We start from the raw sequence: 23,817 nt of genomic DNA on the forward strand, positions 1-23,817 counted from the left end.
TGTATAGCATGCTGGGTTTTACACTATTACTATAACCCACTAAACCCACCCCCCTATACTCTAATGATATACTCCATCTGCATCAAAACAGAGCGACTGAAGTGTGACATCTTATATAAGCTGACAAACAACTATCCAAATGGTATTAAGCATCAATATCTGATAGTTCCAACCCTGGAAAAAGTATTAAATTAAGTTTATAAGACTGTCATGCAGTTTTGGATTCCCTGGCAATATATATATATACAGTGGGGAGAACAAGTATTTGATACACTGACGATTTTGCAGGTTTTCCTACTTACAAACATGTAGAGGTCTGTAATTTTTATCATAGTACACTTCAACTGTAGAGAAGGAATCTAAAACAAAAATCCAGAAAATCACATTGTATGATTTTTAAGTAATTAATTTGCATTTTATTGCATGACATAAGTATTTGATACATCAGAAAAGCAGAACTGAATATTTGGTACAGAAACCTTAGTTTGCAATTACAGAGATCATACGTTTCCTGTAGTTCTTGACCAGGGGCTACACCACTGCAGCAGGGATTTTGGCCCACTCCCCATACAGACCTTCTCCAGATCCTTCAGGTTTCGGGGCTGTCGCTGGGCAATACGGACTTTCGGCTCCCTCCAAAGATTTTCTATTGGGTCAGGTCGGAGACTGGCTAGGCCACTCAGGACCTTGAGATGCTTCTTAGCAGTACAGTACCTTCTTGAATTCAAGTGGTGAGTTGAGACTGAGTCCTGGACCTTTGCCATGAACGGGCTGGTCAACAAACTGCAAGAGAGAAGCATTTGTGTTCCTTTTACAACATCTCTAGGCTGGGGGTTTGTCAGGAGAGGAGGAGGCGGATGGAGGGAGGGAGGAGAAGAAAGATTAAATCAGAGGAGGAATGCAGAATGAGAATGGTGTTAGAGGTGGTATTGGATTAGCTGGGCTGGGGAAGAGGTCAAGAGGAGAACAGAGAATGCCTACTGTGTGGTGTGTGTACACACTGAGAGAAACATAGTCTCACACACATTCACAAGTACAAATTGACGCACACACACGCACACATACACGAACTTACATATAAATACATTCAATTTGTGTAAATAGGTCATGCCCAACACTTCACTCTACAAACTCTGCCATAGATGGCTAGTAATAGGGTTAAGAAATGAAACGGCTCAAGACAAATTACAACAGATTTCCTAATTAAACAGATTTCTAGCTGAATTCTCTGTGATTTTACAGTCTTTTTTGACCCCCAAAAATAAAACAGCCAAGTTCCACCCAGCAGACCACTATCATCATGTAACAACTAGCCAACTAGTCACCTTGTAAACATGTCCCCAACAAACTGGGCTGTTTTCTCCAACTCTAGGACAATCCCTCATTTACTGTTGTAATAACCAGGGTTTCAAGCACTCCGTGGGCCATTTAACCCTCTAGTGAGTTGAACAGAGCAGCTTTCCATTGACAGGAAGGGCTGTTTGGCATAACAAAAGGCTTTATGCCCTATGGAGTAGGGATGGACCTCTGTAATGGGCAGGGAGGCATCTATGGTATGGGGTAGCCCTTTATGCTCATACCCGTATACAGGTTGAAAATGGCAGATTTGGACACTGATAAGAGCCTAAATTGGAACACAGTGGCTGCACAGGAACAGCTAAACATGACATCAAAGCTCAGGGTCTCCTCTTCAAATCTCTGTATGGTTCATGACTGACAGCCGTTCTGAACTTGAGCACCATCCCTCCTGGTAATTGGGCAACTTTTGGAAATGTTATGTTGTCTGAGTGAGGGAAATGCTGTAAATTATGAGGATTTKATGTATTTTGAAAGATAAGACGTTGAGGATGATAATAAATACCACTTTGATGTCATTCAAGCAAGACAAACAACATCCTTGAGAACACATTTCCATATCATAAAACTCAGTGTGTCAACATGTAGGATCACTATGTTTGATGTACAAGATGACATGGCGTTATACCATGGGTTTATACCATGGGTTTTCCTGAACAGAATGAGCTGTTGTTTGTTGTATTGTAAAGAAGATTTGCTGCAGTACACGCATCTGAATGCCCTCACGAGTCCATTCTATGCGCACCAAAATTACCATCTGCTTCTCTGAATTGCCTAGTGAAAGCCTAACACTGTAAGATCGTATTTTATAATTTAGATAGTCATGTTGGCAATAGAACAAGCTTTCAAATGATGCCCACCTGACCCAGACCGCAATTTATAATGGATCGATTTTGTGTAAACAACAACAGTAATTCTGTAAGGTCCGGATGCAGGGTTGTGCTGCAAACAAAACAACTACAAGTGTGCTTGCTCTATTTCCTCAACGGCAGAGCTAAAATAGCTAAAAAAAGCACCTTATAGTTGAAGATTTCTTTGAGTCATAAAAGTGCATTGAAATGACTTAGGAACTGTGCACACTTTGGAGAGGTGTGTGGCCACTTGGAGACACCAGTTAGTCCTCTCACTCAAACCCTTGTCATTTGTATTGTATTATGTTGCACCTACAACACATTTTCCAGGAATATTCTTATCATGTTACTGAATGTTTCAGAATATTTCCAGATTTTGTTAACAACCAATGCGGTGAAAAGTACAGTAAATGTAAAATGCACATACAATCAACAGTGTAATTTTGGATTGTTTTGTCCTCACCTTTAGTCTAATAATTTTCCCATAATCTCCAAACTGTTCCCTTTTAATTGGTACCATGGATATGCATATGCTTTCCATATTTCTTCTGTAAGAAACATTTCAATTTAGCTCTACACATATAGGCCAATTCCCACGAGTGTAAGGGGTTAATAAGTTAATAAGTCAAGAGCATGGGTACAATACAATGGCTGTATGGAAGATGAATGTGAGGTAGATGTTCTGTAGTGTAGTGAGTGACGGGGTAGTTAAGTACTTACTGTGATGCGTCTGTCACCACGGGTAAAGGTGCGTCTTCGCTGACATAGTCCATGTCATCACTCAAGCTGTTGCCCCGGGAGATGCCTATGGAAGGCCCGTCCAGGTTTTTCTTAACTGTGCGGGACAATGCAAGAGTCTTGGTGACATATTCAAGGATTTAGTTCAATGCAACTTCCAATTTTCTAAGTGAGAAGAAAATACTCTTAGAAAAAAGGTGCTATCTAGAACCTTAAAGGGTTCTTCGGCTGTCCCCAAAGGAGAACCCTTTGAAGAAACCTTTTTGGTTCCAGGTAGAACCCTTTTCTTCCATGTAGAACCCCTTTTTTGGGGTTCTACATGGAACCCAAAATGGTTCAACCTAGAACCAAAAAGATCTCGACTTAGAACCAAAAMGGGTTCTCCTATGGGGACAACCGAAAAAAGAAACTATTTTCGAACCCTTTTTTCTAATTTATAGGCGTATTTATTGAAAAGTAAAGAGAAAGTACAGGATAGCTAGTAAAGAAGTGTAAGGGTCTACCTGGAGAGGCAGGACAGCTCAGATTGAAAGAGGACCATGAGTGCTGAACGCCTGCAGTCAACAGCAAGAAAGAAAGAAAGTGTGAAAGACAAGTGGAATAAACACACAATGTGCTGACTAGTCAATGAAGTATACAGCCCACCATTGTATTGTATCATCACACTAAGATGAGGTTGTTTTGGTCTGTAAACATGATGATTGATAACATCCCTTCCAAACCTCTACAGCGGGTTTGATTAGTGCAACTAAAAACCATTGCAAAGGTTTGTAAGGACCTAGTCCAACWGTCCGCAAAGTCTGCCATCTCATCCTCCAATGGAGACGTTTCTTTAGAAGTGCCTAATTGTCTTTTTGTCTATTGTACTTCGTTGTTTGAGTATGCATACATGTGTATAGATGATGTAATGTATTATATATCACACCTGTACCATGTTTGACTATGATAGTTTTTAGTGTCTCAAAACTCAGTTTGAGTGATCAATCCACAATGTGCTTTATAAATAATCTGTATTATTTATTATTATATCATTGTGGAGTGACAAACTTTTCTAATCTAATCTAGTTTCAGGAACTGTGTTCTGTGCAGCTCCTCCACCTCTCTCTCATTCAGGGGGACCGGAGACGCAAGCGGAATTATCTGCTACACAAACACTGAAGGCTTATTAATATCTGGCTTGTCAGAGCAAACACACTGGGTTAGAAGCCCCGGAGAATGAAAACAAGCAGGGCCCAGAGAGCGAGAGAGTGGGGGAAAAGAGGGAGACAGAGAGAGTGAGAGAGAGAGCAAGAGACTGGCTGGAGAGAGAGAGCCCCATTGAGAAGGGAGATTCTCACAGACGACGGCCGGGCCAGAGGGCCAGACAGATAAGTGGAGCGATAAGCCGGACGTTGACTAAATCAAACAATGCCCAGTTTATTTCTGACCACTGGAGCTCCACAATGGCCTCTTATCACCCCGACCTCCCTCCCAGTCCCCCGGCCCTCGGCCTCTGTCCCCTGTCCCAGCCCTCACCCCGGCTGGTGTTGGCTGGACAGACAGAAAAGAAAACACTCGGGCTGGTCGATAGGACAGGAGGGAGTCCAGAGCCTGCCTGCGTCGGTCTCTCTGCTGGCTTCCAGTTTGCTCCGGTTGGTGACAAAGCGCCAGTCTAATTAAAATACTGTCTGGGCAGTTGTAAAAACCAAATGACTAATGATTAACACAGAGGATCTCTTAAAATGACAAAGGATTGAGTCGTTAACTGCGTGAGTTGAAGCTGGAGTGCGTCAATAAGACTGGAGACCATGGAGTGATATCATCTAGGAGATATTACACTTGTGACACGTGTTAGAGAGATAGTTTTAGTGGGAGGAGCTATAGGAGGATGGGCTCATTGTAATGGCTGGAATGGAATCAATGGAACAGTATCAAATACATCAAACATACGGAAACCACATGTTTGACTCCGTTCCATCAATTCCATTCCAGCCATTACAACGAGCCCGTCCTCCTATCTCTCCTCCCACCAGCCTCCTTTGTTACAGAGAGGTGGAGGACTCACCTGTTTGTCTGAACATCCGGATGATGCCTGAGGAGGAAAATAAATAAATGTTCAAAATGATGTCCTCAAAAACACTGCCTTAATATGACATAATGTATATAGAGAAATCAATGTACACAACCGATGGCGTGGGATATGGACAACATGAGACCCCTTTTGAGGTCAGAAAACAGATGATAAACTTAGATTGACTTTATATGACATATATGACTTTAATTATGGATGTAAGAGAGTGCAAATGTCATTGCTGTTGTAAACCCTTTTCATCAGCAACACAGTTAACACTTGGTTTCTACAGCAAAATAATCMATTTAAACAACCCATCATCTGCAAAGACATTTGAATTCTGTAGATGTCTGTTTTTCTGCACTGTTAGCAGTAGAACGTACACCACGTTGCCTGGACTCTAAACATTATCATTAGTGACAACATGCCGTTGAGAGTGTGGTGAGCATGGCTACTTAAATGTCTTTATGACATCAACAGACAGCCTTTCGAAAGCCTTGGCTCCACTAACTAGCCTCAACATCCAAAAACATGCAATTTGACAAATGTGCATTTTTTCCCCTCTAAAGTTCAAAGGCAGTAAGACATATGTTCCTGTTCATTATCTAAGTTATATCCCACCAAACAAGATAGCATTTTCCYCCATAACTCCTTTTTCTACTGGTGACGTTCTGCGTTTATGTCCCTCTCCCTCCTTTTATGATTATGTGCTTTGACAGGAAAAACTCATAAAGCACACTTATTAACCTCCAGACTGGGACGATTCATTTGGCAGGGGTTAGAGGTTTACACAGGAAGTCCCCCCCACCGTTAGATGGTGCAATGGAAAAGTCCAATCTATCATTAATATGGAGTAATGGGCCTCAGCAGCACCAGTATGGACCACTGGAATTCATCTGGAGGTGGATGGACAGGGCACGAGAGTTTGGGGAAATAATCCAAATTGGGAAAGTAATAATATTTTTAGATAGCAACTTAGACAACAACAGGTTAGACTATGTGGCTAGCTAGCAACATCAGGTGAATACTGAGTAACTGAATGTAAAATCTGTGGGAATGTTATCACTGATTCAACACAAAACACTATAGCTTTCTGACTGACTCTTGCCACAACAGGTCTACCTCTTATTTTTAAGTATTTTTTAAATATWTTTTTTTATGTACACTGCCGTTCAAAAGTTTGGGGTCACTTAGAAATGTCCTTGTTTTTTAAAGAAAAGCAWTTTTTTTGTCCAATAAAATAACATGAAATTGATTAGAAATACAGTGTAGACATTGTTAAAATGACTATTGTAGCTAGAAACAGCAGATTTTTWATGGAATATCTACATAGGCATACAAAGGCCCATTTTCAGTAACAGTCACTCCTGTGTTCCAATGGCACATTGTGTTAGCTAATCCAAGTTTATCACTTTCAAACGCTAATTGATCATTAGAAAACCATTTTGCAATTATGTTAGCACAGCTGAAAACTGTTGTCCTGATTAAAGAAGCAATAAAACTGGCCTTCTTTAGACTAGTTGAGAATCTGAAGCATGAGTATTTGTGAGTTCGATTACAGGCTCAAAATGGCCAGAAACAAAGAAATTTCTTCTGAAACTCGTCAGTCTATTCTTTTTCTGAGAAATGAAGGCTATTACATGTAAGAAATTGCCAAGAAACTGAAGATCTGGAACAGCGTGTACTGTGTACTGCTCCCTTCACAGAATAGCACAAACTGTCTCTAACCAGAATAGAAAGAGGAGTGGGAGGCCCGGGTGCACATCTGAGCAAGAAGACCAGTACATTAGTGTCTAGTTTGAGAAACAGATGCCTCACAAGTACTCAACTGGCAGCTTCATTAAATAGTACCCGCAAAACACCAGTCTCAACGTCAAAGGTGAAGAGGCGACTCCGGGATGCTGGACTTCAAGGCAGAGTTCCTCTGTCCAGTGTCTGTGTTCTTTTGCCCATCTTAATATTTTATTTTTATTGGCCAATCTGAGATATGGCTTTTCTTTGCAACTCTGCCTAGAAGGCCATCATCCCGGAGTCGCCTCTTCACTGTTGATGTTGAAAATTGTGTTTTGTGGGTACTCTTTAATGAAGCTACCAATTGAGGACTTGTGAGGCATCTGTTTCTCAAACTAGACACTCTAATGTACAGTCGTGGCCAAAAGTTGAGAATGACACAAATATTAATTTTCACAAAGTCTGCTGCCTCAGTTTGTATGATGGCAATTTCATATACTCCAGAACGTTATGAAGAGTGATCAGATGAATTTGCCATGCAAATTGCCATGCAAATTAACTGAATCCCCAAAACACATTAGCACTGCATTTCAGCCCTGCCACAAAAGGACCAGCTGACAGCATGTCAGTGATTCTCTCGTTAAAGGTGTGAGTGCTGACGAGGACAAGGCTGGAGATCACTCTGTCATGCTGATTGAGTTCGAATAACAGACCGGAAGCTTCAAAAGGAGGGTGGTGCTTGGAATCATTGTTCTTCCTCTGTCAACCATGGTTACCTGCAAGGAAACATGCGCCGTCATCATTGCTTTGCACAAAAAGGACTTCACAGGCAAGGATATTGCTGCCAGTAATATTCCACCTAAATCAACCATTTATAGGATCATCAAGAACTTCAAGGAGAGCGGTTAAATTGTTGTGAAGAAGGCTTCAGGGCACCCAAGAAAGTCCAGCAAGCGCCAGGACCGTCTCCTAAAGTTGATTCAGCTGCGGGATCGGGGCACCACCAGTACAGAGCTTGCTCAGGAATGGCAGCAGGCAGGTGTGAGTGCATCTGCATGCGCAGTGAGGCGAAGACTTTTGGAGGATGGCCTGATGTCAAGAAGGGCAGCAAAGAAGCCTCTTCTCTCCAGGAAAAACATCAGGGACAGATTGATATTCTGCAAAAGGTACAGGGATTGGACTGCTGAGGACTGGAGTAGTCATTTTCTCTGATGAATCCCCTTTCCGATTGTTTGGGGCATCCGGAAAAAAGCTTGTCTGGAGAAGACAAGGTGAGCGTTACCATCAGTCCTGTCTATGCCAACAGTAAAGCATCCTGAGACCATTCATGTGTGGGATTGCTTCTCAGCCAAGGGAGTGGGATCACTCACAATTTTGCCTAAGAACACAGCCATGAATAAAGAATGGTACCAACACATCCTCCGAGAGCAACTTCTCCCAACCATCCAGGAACAGTTTGGTGATGAACAATGCCTTTTCCAGCATGATGGAGCACCTTGCTGTAAGGCAAAAGTGATAACTAAGTGGCTCGGGTAGCAAAACATCAATATTTTGGGTCCATGGCTTGGAAACGCCCCAGACCTTAATACCATTGAGAACTTGTGGTCAATCCTCAAGAGGCGGGTGGACAAACAAAAACCCACAAATTCTGACAAACTCCAAGCATTGATTATGCAAGAATGGGCTGTCATCAGTCAGGATGTGGCCCAGAAGTTAATTGACAGCATGCCACGGCGGATTGCAGAGGTCTTGAAAAAAAGGGTCAACACTGCAAATATTGACTCTTTGCATCAACTTTATGTAATTGTCAATAAAAGCCTTTGACACTTATGAAATGCTTGTAATTATACTTCAGTATTSCATAGTAACATCTGACAAAAATATCTAAAGACACTGAAGCAGCAAACTTTGTGGAAATTAATATTTGTGTCATTCTCAAAACTTTTGGCCACGACTGTACTTGTCCTCTTGCTCAGTTGTGCACTGGGGCCTCCCACTCCTCTTTCTATTCTGGTTAGAGACAGTTTGCATATTAGCTTTTCTTTAAAAAACAAGGACATTTCTAAGTGACACCAAACTTTTGAACGGTAGTGTAGGTAAAATCAATCACATAGTGTGATTGTCTGATGTCTGTGAAGTGTACAAGTGGAGCAGTAAAGAACTTGTATACATAACATCTAATCACCAGTGACTCTAATGACTTCCATTTTGCTTGTTCTGGCCCTGCTGGTGCTGGACCCTAACCCAGGCACGTGGCAGCCATCTTGTGTCTGACTGTCTATCACATGGTCCCTGTTCTTTTCTCTGAATGACTGACTGACATTCAAGCGCTGTATCTTGAGAGGTTAGTTAAGGACCATATCACCTCTATCTTAGCCGACACCCTAGACCCACTGCAATTTGCATATCGCCCCAACAGATCCACGGACAACGCAGTCGCCATTGCACTGAACACTGCCCTATCCCACCTGTACAAGATAAATACCTATGTAAGAATGCTGTTCATTGACTACAGCTCAGCTTTTAACACCATAGTACCCTTCAAGCTCATCACTAAGCTCAGGGCCCTGGGTCTCAACCCCTCACTGTCCAACTGTGTCCTGGACTTCCTGACAGGCCAACCCCAAGTTGTGAAGGTAGGCAACAACACCTCCACCATGCTGACCCTCAACACGGGGACCCCACAGGGGGGTGAGTTTGCAGCCCCCTCCTGTACTCCATGGACACCCACGTCTCCAACTCAGTCATCACGTTTGCTGACGACACAACACCGGTTGGCCTGATTACCAACAACAATGAGACAGTCTACAGGGAGGAGGTGGGCTCCCTGGCGGAGTGGTGCCAGGAAATTAACATCTCCCTCAGTGTCCAAAAAACGAAGGAGCTGATCAGGGACTTCAGGAGACAGAGAGAGCACGCCCCATCCACATCGACGGAGCTGCAGTGAAGAGGGTCAAAAGCTTCAAGTTCCTCTGCGTGCATATCACTGACAACCTGAAATGATCCCTTCACACAGACAGCGTGGTGAACAAGGTGCAACAGTGCCTCTTCAACCTCAGGAGGCTGAAGATATGTGGCTTGGCCCCTAAGACCCTCACAAACTTTTACAGATGCACCATTGAGAGCATCTTGTCAGGCTATATCACCACCTGGTACGGCAATTGCATCCTCAAGAACCACAGGGCACTCCAGAGGGTGGTGCATCAGCCCAACGCATCACTAGGGGCACACTGCCTGCCCTCCAGGACATCTACAGCACCCGGTGTCACAGGAAGGCCAAGAAGATCATCAAGGACCTCAGCCACCCGAACCACGGCCTGTTCACCCTTCTACCATCTAGAAGGCAGAGACAGTACAGGTGCATMAAAGCTGGGAACAAGAGACTGATAAACAGCTTCTATCTCCAAACCATCAGACTGTTAAACAGTCACCACTAGTGGCCTCCGCCCAGTACCTTTCCCTGAACCTTAGTCACTGTTACTAGCCGGCTACCACCCGGTACTCTACCCTGCACCACAGAGACTGCTGCCCTATGTACATAGTCATTGAACACTGGTCACTTTAATAATGTTTACATACTGTTTTGCCCACTTCATGTGTACAGTTGAAGTCGGAAGTTTACATACACTTAGCTTGGAGTCATTAAAACTCATTTTTCAACCACTCCACAAATTTCTTGTTAACAAACTATAGTTTTGGCAAATCGGTTAGGACATCTACTTTGTGCATGACGAAAGTAATTTTTCCAACAATTGTTTACAGACAGATTATTTCACTTATAATTCACTGTATCACAATTCCAGTGGGTCAGAAGATTACATACACTAAGTTGACTGTGCCCTTAAACAGCTTGGAAAATTCCAGAAAATTATGTCATGGCTTTGAAAGCTTCTGATAGGCTAATTGACATCATTTGAGTCAATTAGAGGTGTACCTGTGGATGTATTTCAGGACCTACCGTCAAACTCAGTGCCTCTTTGCTTGATATCATGGGGAAATCAAAAGAAATCAGCCAAGACCTCAGAAAAAAATTTGTAGACCTCCACAAGTCTGGTTCATCCTTGCGAGCAATTTCCAAAAGCCTGAAGGTGCCACGTTCATCTGTACAAACAATAGTCACACATGTATAAACACCATGGGACCACGCAGCTGTCATACCGCTCAGGAAGGAGATGCCTTCTGTCCCCTAGAGATGAATGTACTTTGGTGCGAAAAGTGCAAATCAATCCCAGAACAACAGCAAAGGACCTTGTGAAGATGCTGGAGGAAACAGGCACAAAAGTATCAATATCCACAGTAAAACGAGTCCTATATCGACATAACCTGAAAGGCCGCTCAGCAAGGAAGAAACCACTGCTCCAAAACCGCCATAAAAAAAGCCAGACTACGGTTTGCAACTGCACATGGGGACAAAGATCGTAGTTTTTGGAGAAATGCCCTCTGGTCTGATGACACARAACTAGAACTGTTTGGCCATAATGACCATCGTTATGTTTGGAGGAAAAAGRGGGATGCTTGCAAGCCGAAGAACACCATCCCAACCGTGAAGCACGGGGTGGCAGCATCATGTTGTGGGGGTGCTTTGCTGCAGGAGGGACTGGTGCATTTCACAAAATAGATGGCATCATGAGAAGGGAAAATTATGTGGATATATTGAAGYWAYTCAAGACRTCAGTCRGGAAGYTAAAGCTTGGTCGCAAATGGGTCTTCCAAATGGACAATGACCCCAAGCATACTTCCAAAGTTGTGGCAAAATGGCTTAAGGACAACAAAGTCAAGGTATTGGAGTGGCCATCACAAAGCCATGACCTCAATCCTATAGAAGATTTCTGGGCAGAACTGAAAAAGCGTGTGCGAGCAAGGAGGCCTACAAACCTGATTCAGTTACACCAGCTCTGTCAGGAGGAATGGGCCACAATTCACCCAACTTATTGTGGGAAGCTTGTGGAAGGCTRCCCGAAACGTTTGACCTAAGTTAAACAATTTAAAGGCAATGTTACCAAATACTAATTGAGTGTATGTAAACTTCTGACCCACTGGGAATGTGATGAAAGACATAAAAGCTGAAATAACTCAGTCTCTCTACTATTATTCTGACATTTCACATTCTTAAAATAAAGTGGCGATCCTAACTGACCTAARACAGAGAATTGTTACTTGGATTAAATGTCAGGAATTGTGAAAAACTGAGTTTAAATGTATTTGGCTAGTCATGGCTAATCCTATATAACTTTTCTTTTTCTGGATTATGTGTGTATTGTTTTTATTTTTATTTTGTAATGCTAGTTATTACTGTACTGGTGGAGCTGGAAACACAAGCATTTTGCTGCACCTGTGATAACATCTGCAAATCTGTGTACGCAACCAATCATCATTGATTTGATTTGATTTGTATCATGAGCAACCAGCTACACAACACCTCAGTCAGTCCTCATCCCTACCTACCATCCCTCTTCTCTCCCTCGCTATCTTTATGGGGGAGGAGAGAGTCAATCACACCACTGTGTCATGTCCCATCCACATGACATACATTGCACAGATTCATCATTACTTACAATTTACACCATGAGCATTAAACTGAATGGTAAATAGCTATGGATAAGAACATTGTATCATCACGTCTGAAATATAGTCTACTCCCAAGGGGATTGAGTTCCTCCTATTTCTATATCACTGTTGGAATCTCAAACAGAGGACTCCAACTGTGCCATGCAAATGTTTGTCTCTCTTGTCTCCACTGGCCCCTAACCAGTCAAGTCACCAGGGTATACTCAGCAAGCATCCAATATCTCTGTTTTACTGAAATGATGGATTTTCAATGCGCAAAACACAAGACTGCATGACATCATTTCAAGGGGCCCTTAAATACATTATTTTGTCAAATGAAGTTTGAAAAGGACAAAAAAAACTGTTTCATAACTGTGGTAATTCACTTTGGAAAAAGCTCCTCATAGGACATCTGCTTCTAACACAGCTGGCTCAAACATGCATGACCCATGGTTATTTCTCTGAAAAATACCTCAACACAGGGCACCATTCAACAGTATGCCATGCTCTCAATTGAGACTTATCGTCAATTAAGGCATGGGAGTCAGTTTGCAATGTACTGTAGTGTCAAGTACTGTAAAGTTCAGTTCCTAGAAAGCACTAGTATTGTATATGCTGGTTCAAGTAGTCTATGTGTTCCTCTTAAAACAAACCACTATATAATACACATTATAAACTGGGAGGTTTGAGCCCTGAATGCTGATTGGCTGATAGCCATGGTATATCAGACCGTATACCACAGGTATAACAAAACATTTATTTGTACTGCTCTAATTATGTTGGTAAACAGTTTATAATAGCAATAAGGCACCTCAGGGGTGTGTGCGTCATGCATAAGAACAGCCCTTAGCCGTGGTATATTGGCCATATAGGTCCAAGAGGCATCTAAACATATATATATAAAACAATTTAAACTGCATTGTTGGTTGGGGGCTCGTAAGTAAGCATTTCACTGTAAGGTCTACACCTGTTTAATTCGGCGCATGTGACTAATAACATGTGATTTGATATATCACACCCCCTTGTGCCTTATTGCTTAATTCCAATACCAATGAGCTTGTTATCTATGCCACTTCACACACAATGTGTTCMGATATGCCAGTATCTGCCAGTATGGCAGGATCTATCTTCACTTGAAGCCAAGCAATAGGAGCATCTGTAAGATGACCAACTGCATATGTACAGAAACTAGTGCCGGGACGATACCACTAGAGCAAACTATTTGGTCCTTTTAAAAACCTGCTGTATGGAAAATAGCATGTGCTATAACTTGGAAAATAAATAAAGGTGACTCTGGATTACAACATAATGATGTTTGTTTCCAGCATTAGGGCTGTTTTCCAAAAGAAGTTAAATCTGAAACGTGTTTTGATTCTGTTATATACCTTTGGGTTCTTCTAGAAAGAAGGGGACCTCTTTCTTCTCATCGTTATCTTCGATGTGGTCGAAGGTGATCTGAGGAATGGACATCTTCCTCGCTCCAAGGATGGTCATGGAGCCATTGTCACGAACCATCTTCAGTTTCCTCTTGGTGCGCTTGTTCAACACAGACAGACACAATAATGCATCACCAGGGCTTTCCTGAACACAAACTCAGCATTGGTTAAACTCAGGGCCAGGAGTTTTCCTAGTCAGGTTAATGTTCTCCTGTTGGAATATTTTTCATCTGAGCCTAGAGGAAAGTCTTTGTCCTCAGGCCTGGAGGGAAGCCAAAGTAATTCCGCTACCCAACAGTGGTAAAGCGGCCTTTACTGGTTCTAACAGCAGACTATAAGCTTGCTGCCAGCTCTTAGCAAACTGTTGGGGAAAAATGGTGTTTGACCAAAATTGTGTTTGACCAAATACAATGCTATTGTTAAATGCGGAAAACACATTTCAGTTATAYAACTGACTAGGTATCCTCCTTTCCTTTAATAAACTGGTCCTGAACATCTCTAAAACTAAGAGCATTGTATTTGGTACAAATCATTCATTTAGTTCTAGACCTCAGCTAAATCTGGTAATGAATGGTGTGGCTGTTGAACAAATTGAGGAGACTAAATTACTTTCCATTACCTTAGATTGTAAACTGTCATGGTCAAAACATATAGATCCAATGGTTGTAAAGATGGGGASAGTTCTGGCTGTAATAAAGAGATGCTCTGCTTTTTTGACACCACACTCCAAAAAGCAAGTCCTGCAGGCTCTAATTTTGTCTAATCTTGATTATTGTCCAGTCGTGTGGTCGAGTGCTGCAAGGAAAGACCTAGYTAAGCWGCAGCTGRCCCAGAACAGAGCGGCACATTCTGCTCTTCATTGTAATCAGMGGGMTRATATTAATACTATACATGCCAGTCTCTCTTGGCTAGGAGTTGAGGAGAGACTGATCACTTCTTTTTATAAGAAACAATAATGTGTTGAAAATCCCAAATTRTTTACATAGTCAACTTACACACAGCTCTGACACACACACTTATTCCACCAGACATGCCACCAGGGGTCTTTTCACAGTCCCCAAATTCAGAAAGCGTACAGTATTATATAGGGCCCTTATTGCATAATATCTCATATTATTGCTCAAATAAACAGCAAACCTGGTTTTAAAAAACAGYTTGATCTAGATAGTTAGTGTGTATGCATTGATATGTAGGCTATGTGTACCTTTAAAAAATGTATGTAGTTCTGTCCTGCTGTTCTTGTTTATTGATGTTCTGTATTATGTTTCATGTTTTGTGTTTTGTGTGGACCCCAGGAAGAGTAGCTGCTGCTTTTGCAACAGCTAATGGGGATCCTAATAAAATACCAAATACCAAAAGTCACATGTGGCCAATCCCTACCTCCATATGTTAGACAAGTTGTTGTTGTTGTGYTTTTATGGTTTAGCACTATCACTTGTCATTCATTCCTGATTTTCTATTTTCTAACATGGCGTATTCTACCCAGTAAACTTTGATTCTAACCATTCAGAACACAGAAACCTCAGTATCTGTTTTGTAAGCAATGATTTGTGCACCTTTAAACCTTCAAATAATACACTGTGTTAGTCAAATCTTCTTGCACTATAGCATGGTGATTAAGGCCATGTCTTCAAATCTGTGCTGGTTTAACTGAGGTCAACGCTCGTTGAGTCTCTGAATTCCTCGGGGCCTTCATTGTGCTCCACTCCATCACCTAGAGGCAGCACGTCACTAACTGACTGCTTTATAGAAACACAATGATTTCTACTCAATGACACACACAGTGTACTGGCATTGACACTGGCCCATAATCCTGTCCAAATACCAGAATGGGTCTGAATCCTGAATGACTCATTTGGAGCAGAGGGAAGAGAGAGGAGAGAGAGAGAAAGAGAGAGAGAGAGAGACAGCGAGAGAGAGAGAGAGAGAGAGAGAGAGAGAGAGAGAGAGAGAGAGAGAGAGAGAGAGAGAGAGAGAGAGAGAGAGAGAGAGAGAGAGAGAGAGAGAGAGAGAGAGAGAGAGAGAGAGAGAGAGAGAGAGAGAGAGAGAGAAAGAGAGAGAGAGAGAGAGAGAGAGGAGAGGACAGGAGAAGTCACATGCCGGAACAGAAAGTGACGGAAGCAGCCTTCACTCTCCCCAATATGTGTGGGTTCAATGCCAAACAATTTTTGTTGTTGTTGCTGTTCTACCAACACAAAGGTTTCCTCCCATGAGAAAGGCGGCAGTGACATCATCTCAACTGACTGTGTCTTTGTGTGGGGGAGACAAAGGCCCGGAATCATCCTGGGGGGCTCAAACACAAGACGTATGTGGCAGGGTCTACAGTCAATCACGGATTACAAAAAGAAAACCAGCCACGTCATGGACATCGACGTCTTGCTCCCAGACAAAATAAACATCTTCTTTGCTCGCTTTGAGGACAATACAGTGTCACTGACACGGCCGCTACCAAAGCCTGTGGGCTCTCCTTCTCCGTGGCCAACGTGAGTAAAACATTTAAACGTGTTAACCCTTGCAAGGCTGCCGGCCCAGACGGCATCCCTAGCCGCATCCTCAGAGTAGGCGCAGATGAGCTGGCTGGCGTGTTTACGGACATGTGCAACTGGGTCCTGGACTTTCTGACGCGCCGCCCCCAGGTGGTGACGGTAGGAAACAACATCTCCACCCCGCTGATCCTCAACACTGGGGCCCCACAAGGATGCGTTCTCAGCCCTCTCCTGTGCTCCCTGTTCACCCATGACTGCGTGGCCATGCACACTTCCAACTCAATCATCAAGTTTGCACACAACACTACAGTAGTAGACTTGACTACCAACAACAACGAGATGACCTACAGGGAGGAGGTGAGAGCCCTCGGAGTGTGGTGTCAGGAAAATAACCTCTCACTCAACGTCAACAAAACAAAGGAGATGATCGTKGAGCACCCCCCTATGCACATCGAAGGGACAGTAGTGGAGAAGGTGGAAAGTTTTAAGTTCCTCGGCGTACACATCACGGAGAAGGAGAAGTCACGGACAAAGTAAAATGGTCCACCCACACAGACAGCGTGGTGAAGAAGGCGCAACAAATTTTGCTTGTCACCTAAAACATACCCAAACTTTTACAGATGCACAATCGAGAGCATCCTGTCGGGCTGTATCACCGCCTGGTACAGCAACTGCACTGCCCTCAACCGCAAGGCTCTCCAGAGGGTGGTGCGGTCTGCACAACGCATCACCGGGGGCAAACTACCTGCCCTGCAGGACACCTACAGCACACAATGTCACAGGAAGGCCAAAAAGATCAAGGACAGCAACCACCCGAGCCACTGCCTRTTCACCCCGCTATCATCCAGAAGGCGAGGTCAGTAAAGGTGCATCAAAGCTGGGACCGAGAGACTGAAAAACAGATTCTATCTCAAGGCCATCAAACTGTTAAACAGCCATCACTAACAAGCTTTAAGCACCAGCTGTCAGAGCAGTTTACAGATCACTGCACATAGCCCAGCTATAAATAGCCCAAACAACTACCTCATCCCCTACTGTATTTATTTATTTTGCTCCTTTGCACCCTCGTATTTCTACTTTGCACACTCATCTACGGTCAAATCTACCATTCCAGTGTTTTAATTGCTATATTGTATTTACTTCGCCACCATGGCCTATTTATTGCCTTTACCTCCCTTATCTCACCTCATTTGCTCACATTGTATATAGACTTATTTTTCTACTGTATTATTGACTGTATGTTTGTTTTACTCCATGTGTAACTCTGTGTTGTTATATGTGTCGAACTGCTTTGCTTTATCTTGGCCAGGTCACAGTTGTAAATGAGAACTTGTTCTTATTAACTTGCCTACCTGGTTAAATAAAGGTGAAATAAAAAAATWAMAAATWAAAATAGAGAGGCTGCTGTCAACATACCGACTCAAATCTCTGGCCACTTTAATAAATRGACCTAATAATGGTATCACTAGTCAACTTAAATAATGTCATTTTAATAATTTTTACATATCCTACATTACTCATATCATATGTACTGTATATACTGTTATATACCCTCTACAGTACTGCATCTTGCTTATGCCTATCATTAGTCACTTTAAATAACTCCACTTTAATAATGTTTACATATCCTACATCACTCATCTCATATGTACAGTATATACTGCTCTATACCATCTACTGCATCTTGCCTATGCCGCACGGCTATTGCTCATCCAGATATTTATATGTACATATTCTTATTCATCCTTTACATTTGTGTGTATAAGGTAGTTGTTGTGAATTTGTTAGATTACTTATTAGATATTACTGCATTGTCGGAACTAGAAGCACAAGCATTTCGCTACACTCGCATTAACATCTGCTAACCATGTGTATGTGACCAATAAAATGTGATTTGATTTTGATTTGACAGGCTCTTGCCTCGAGCGGTAGGGGATACGGGGGGTTGAGATGGTGAAAGGGAGTGGGTGGGGGGCTTAACTTGTTCTTTCGTAGATCCATTCCCTAAGCACCACCACATTGCTAATGTAGTTCTCAAAGGTAAAAACCACACTGTCAAAGGGGATAGTACCATATGTCTGTCTGTCTGTCTGTACCATATGTCTGTCTGTACCATATGTCTGTCTGCCTGCCTGCCTGCCTGCCTGCCTGCCTGCCTGCCTGTCTGTCTGTCTGTCTGTCTGTCTGTCTGTCTGTCTGTCTGTCTGTCTGTCTGTCTGTCTGTCTGTCTGTCTGTCTGTCTGTCTGTCTGTCTGTCTGTCTGTCTGTCGGAAGGCTCATTTCACCACCAAACAGCTTTTTCCTGAGGGCAGCTCTCTTTCTGACATCTCCTCTGGGAACTGAGACAGGATGCAAGCTCTCCAAGAGACAGGTTGACAGATATATCAGCTGTTGATTGACAAAGCAGCTATAGTGCATCAGTAGAATGCAGAGGCAAACGATTGCTTCTCTGAACAGGGATAAAGGTGTATAAAGTGTGTATAGACCTGCAGTATTATGTTTGTTATAACTGAAGAAGTGATGTAGTGTGTACCTTGTTTCTGAGGTTTGGGTTGTTGTTTTCAGAGTTAATGGGGAGAATGTAGTCTCCGGTGAGGACATACATCTTCCAGGTGGCGGGACAGCCTTCTGGTTTCTCTGCTGCATAGCAGCGCCACAGCGTCTGAAAAAGAGGATGGACAAACTGAACCAGTGTGATAAGTGTCTTATCATATTTACCCACGGTAAACACAGATGGTGAGCTGATCACCTGGACATTATCTCAGCTCTGGGTAGAAGCTGCACTCAGGCACAGATCTAGGATCAGACCTCTCCTAACCTTAACCATTAGGTGGACAACAGCTAAATTGACCTTGGATCAGTGTTTAAGGGCAACAATGTGTTCTGACTCTTCAATCTGAAGTAGATTCCTGGTTTAACAACTTCATATAGCCATTCACATATAAACATTCGCATATAGCCATTCACATATACACATTCACCTATAACCATTCCCATGTAAACATTCACATATAACCATTCACATATAAACATTCACATATAAACATTCATATAGCCATTCACATATAACCATTCATATAGCCATTCACATTTAACCATTCACATAACCATTCACATATAACCATTCACATACAGTATAACCATTCATATAGCCATTCCATGTTTAGCTCTGTACCGTCATCCTCATCATCATCATCATGTAGATTCAGTGACTCTATGTTTCTTAAATGTCAGCACAATAAGGAATCTCTTTGTAAATGCAGCTGTGGGCTTCTTTGTATGTTCAGAGTCAATGTGATCCTTGTGATGGCCAGCTCCTGGTGAATAAACTGGCTGCTATTTGCCTGTCTTCTCTGCCTGGGAGAGAACAGGACAGGACAGCTCACCTTTTCCAGGACATGTGCAGACTACAAACACTGCTACTCATCTATTTGTACTAGACTGCTTTTTGAAGCTTACATTGGCAAGATTTGAAGGGAACAAATGTGTTATTTAAAGAATTCAGGAGATTTAGTGGTCCTGGACATGTTTAAATTTAACCTCTCTGACATCCTGGCCTGGAGTTGTTACATGAGTAAAGCACTGAATCAAAGATGGCGTGCGTCAGACCAGACCAGACCTGGTCCTAGAGAAGTTCAGCAGCCTACAGTAGGTCCCATGTGTCATCACTGTGTTTAAGCCCTTTCTACACACTCATTCCTATACATATTCTCTCTGTCTGTCTGTCTGTCTGTCTGTCTGTTTGACTGTCTGTCTGTCTGACTGTCTGACTGTCAGTACCTGGATTAGTGAGGCTGCAGCCGGGATCTGTCTGTTGAAATGTTTCTGTCTCTGTTTCTGCTGCACCTTCAGAGCAAAGCCCGAGCCCAGTATACCCTGGAGAAGGGGAGAGGGAGAGAGAGAAAGAGAGAGAGAGGCATCATGACACTGAAACCACAGGACGACCTGGAGCTGCACACTGAGGCTTCCCCTCAGAGGACTAACTGGGTTACTCAACAGACAACACAGTAATGATGGAAGGCAATATTGTGTATTATGAATTATGTACACATTATGCTATTTAGTTTATTGTGGAAGAAGAGGAGGAAGATGAGGGGTAATTACTGCAGGCAGAGCGAAGAAGGAGATGGCGAAGACGCTGAAGCAGGAGGCAATGCACTTCCCTATCCACGTCTGAGGAATCTTGTCCCCATAGCCAATGGTGGTCACCGTCACCTGGGGACAGTGGGGACGGGATAGGTTAGGGAAAACAAGGCAATGTTTCCACACACTGATGTCATTTTTATTTACATGATCATTTCCTGTTATATATATCTTTTCACCATTATTACATTTACATATGTACTAAATAAGTTAAAAATCGTTTGTTAAAGGCTTCTAATAATGAGCTACTTGGTTGTAAAGAGGTCATTGAACACAGTTTGGCGATAACAACAAGGAGCAGACCATGAGGAGAAAGTTCATCACACGTATTGGCCTGCCTCCAAAACTGTCACCACTCAGCAGTTGAAATTCACTCAATAGGAATACGATTCTGACTGGGACTAATCCTCRGTGAGGAGAGGATTCTGGGACTAATCCTCAGTGAGGAGAGGAATTTGGCCGAGCGGAGCGCGGAGGAAAACAAATACCCCTGCATTTCCATGTACATCCACTCTGAAAGCTGAGCCAATTGTGACACATTGAGAGAAGCACAGTGGAGTGTCTTTGGGGCGCCGTGTGACCTTGTGCTGTGTGCTTATACAAAGAGGGTGATGTAAGGTGAGATACTTAAAACTTTTGGGGAGTAAATAGGAAGAAGGAGGCAGGGAGGGAAGGAGGGAGGGGGATGGTTAATCCTCATCTACACATTCTATGACTAAACAATGGGCCTGACATCAGTGTGGAATTGTCCACTCAACAACACCCCTGCATTCAAACCCCTGGTGTAAGCGCTGCACTCCAAGTGTGTGGCGAAGCCTCTCCATGTCTTCACAAAGGTCAAACACACCATCTTGAGTTCTCATTGGGGCACAGTCTATTTACTCTTTCTCCCTCTCTCTGAGGAAGTGTGTGTCATTGCCACACCACACCTGCCATCATATGGTTCATAGTAAACACCAAACACCCTATAAATAACATCAACTAAATCTCTCTCTCTCCCTCTCCCTATCCACCCTGAAATCAATTGGTTCTCTGTCTCTCTCTCCCGTTTTCAGAGTTTGAGCAGAGTGCTGGTGAAGCTCCCGATCAAACACTCTTCCCTTAACAACCTCTGTCTGAGTGTGAGAGGCAGAGGAGAGGAGAGGAGAGAGGAGAAATATGAATCATGCCATTGGCCTGTGGGCTCTGGGCCCGTCCTACAGCTGTGCCCTGCACCTGCACACCCCACAGTGGAAAACAAGCTGACAGGGAATACACTGGGAAACACGCACACACACCACTCTCCAAACAGGCTCTCCCTTTACTGCTGGACAAACTGATCTCAGCACACACACACACACACACACACACTACACTACACACACACCACACCACACACACAGTGACCAAACCTATTGGCACGGCATATCACAAGTCTCAAGTTTACACTCTCTGTGATTAACAAAGGAGAGAAAAGTTCCTATAGGGCTGTTTTGTTCATTGTGGCTATGACACACAAAAACAGCTTTTCATGGTTCCATTGGGCACCAAGGACCCCTGAACCTTTCTAACTCTCATTACAAAACAGCTAGTAATCCTACAATTATAGTTTTAATTAAAGGAACTGACACTTTATAGTGGCAGAGTAAAAGGTATTTGAGACAGAGAGCAGCAAGGTGGTTTATTGCGTGTAGATCCCTCTAGCACAAGACTACCATAGGTTTTTTATTACCCACAGCCTTACATTGAACTGTTTAATTAACTGAACTGGAAACTTGACCCGCCTGATGAAAACAGCCAAAACAGCCTGCACTCGAAAAAATGCTGGGTTGTTTAGCTGACCCAACTGCTGAGTTGCAAGCATTGGGTCACTTAGTTGGATTGTTTTCTTTAAAAAGAGCAGGGTTGGGTTGTTGATCAAATCAAATTGTATTTGTCACATGTGCCAAATACAAGTGTAGACCTTACCGTGAAATGCTTACTTACAAGCCCTTAACCAACAATGCAGTTCAAGAAATAGAGTTAAGAAAATATTGACTAAATAAACTAAAGTAAAAAATAAAATAAAAAGTAACACAAGAAAATTACATAACAATAACGTGGCTATATACAGCGGGTACCGGTACTGAGTCAATGTGCAGGGGTACAGGTTAGTCAAGGTAATTTGAGGTATGGGAAACAAGCGCATAGATAATAAACAGCGAGTAGCAGCAGTGTAAAAACAAAGGGGGGGGGGGGGTCAATGTAAATAGTCCGGGTGGCCATTTGATTAATTGTTCAGCAGTATTATAGCTTGGGGGTAGAAGCTGTTAAGGAGCCTTTTGGATCAAGACTTGGCGCTCTGGTACCGCTTGCCGGGACTGGAGTCCTCAACAATTTTTTGGGCCTTCCTCTGACACCGCCTAGTATATAGGTCCTGGATGGCAGGGAGCTTGGCCCCAGTGACATATTGGGCCGTACGCACTACCCTCTGTAGCGCCATACGGTCAGATGCCAAGCAGTTGCCATACCAGGCRGTGATGCACCCGGTCAGGATGCTCTCGATGGCGCAGCTGTGGAACTTTTTWAAGATCTGGGGACCCATGCCAAATMTTTTCAGTCTCCTGAGGGGGAATAGCTGGTGTGCACTCTTCACGACTGTCTTGGTGTGTTTGGACCATGATAGTTTGGTGGTGATGTGGACACCAAGGAACTTGAAACTCTCGACCCACTCCACTACAGCCCCGTCGATGATAATGGGGGCCTGTTCGGCCKTCCTTTTCCTTTAGTCCGTGATCAGCTCCTTTGTCTTGCTCACATTGAGGGAGAGGTTGTTGTCCTGGCACCACACTGCCAGGTCTCTGAACTCCTCCCTATAGGCTCATCATTGTCGGTGATCAGGCCTACCACTGTTGTGTCGTCAGCCAACTTAATGATAGTGTTGGAGTCGTGCCACACAGTCGTGGGTGAACAGGGAGTACAAGAGGGGACAAAACACACACCCCTGAGGGGCCATGGTGTTGAGGATCAGAGTGGCAGATATGTTGCTGCCTACTCTTACCACCTGGGGGCGGCCCGTCAGGAAGTCYAAGATCCAATTGCAGAGGAAGGTGTTTAGTCCCAGGGTCCTTAGCTAAGTGATGAGCTTYGTGGCACTATGGTGTTAAACACTGAGCTGTAGTCAATGAACAACATTCTCACATAGGTGTTCCTTTTGTCCASGTGGGAAATGGCAGTGTGGAGTGCGATTGAGATTGCGTCATCTGTGGATCTGTTGGGGTGATATACGAATTGGAGTGGGTCTAGGGTTTCTGGAATGATGGTGTTGATGTGAGCCATGACCAACCTTTCATAGCACTTCATGGCTACCGACGTGAGTGCTACTGGGCGGTAGTCATTAAGGCAGGTTACCTTCACATTTTTTTATATCAGTTTTCCATTAAAATGATAAGAAAAAATAATACAATTCTACATCAATTCATAATGCAGAATAATTGCCCTTTAAGTATGTATGACCGCAA

At 43.2% G+C, this 23,817-nt stretch overlaps 1 pseudogene; it reads right to left on the reverse strand.

The window, feature by feature from the left end:
* Nucleotides 1–23,817, reverse strand: part of LOC111971815 (potassium voltage-gated channel subfamily KQT member 1-like) — a 210,700-nt pseudogene that overhangs the window by 133,861 nt on the left and 53,022 nt on the right.

Source organism: Salvelinus sp. IW2-2015, linkage group LG13, assembly GCF_002910315.2.
Source record: "Salvelinus sp. IW2-2015 linkage group LG13, ASM291031v2, whole genome shotgun sequence".
Lineage (NCBI taxonomy): Eukaryota > Metazoa > Chordata > Actinopteri > Salmoniformes > Salmonidae > Salvelinus > Salvelinus sp. IW2-2015.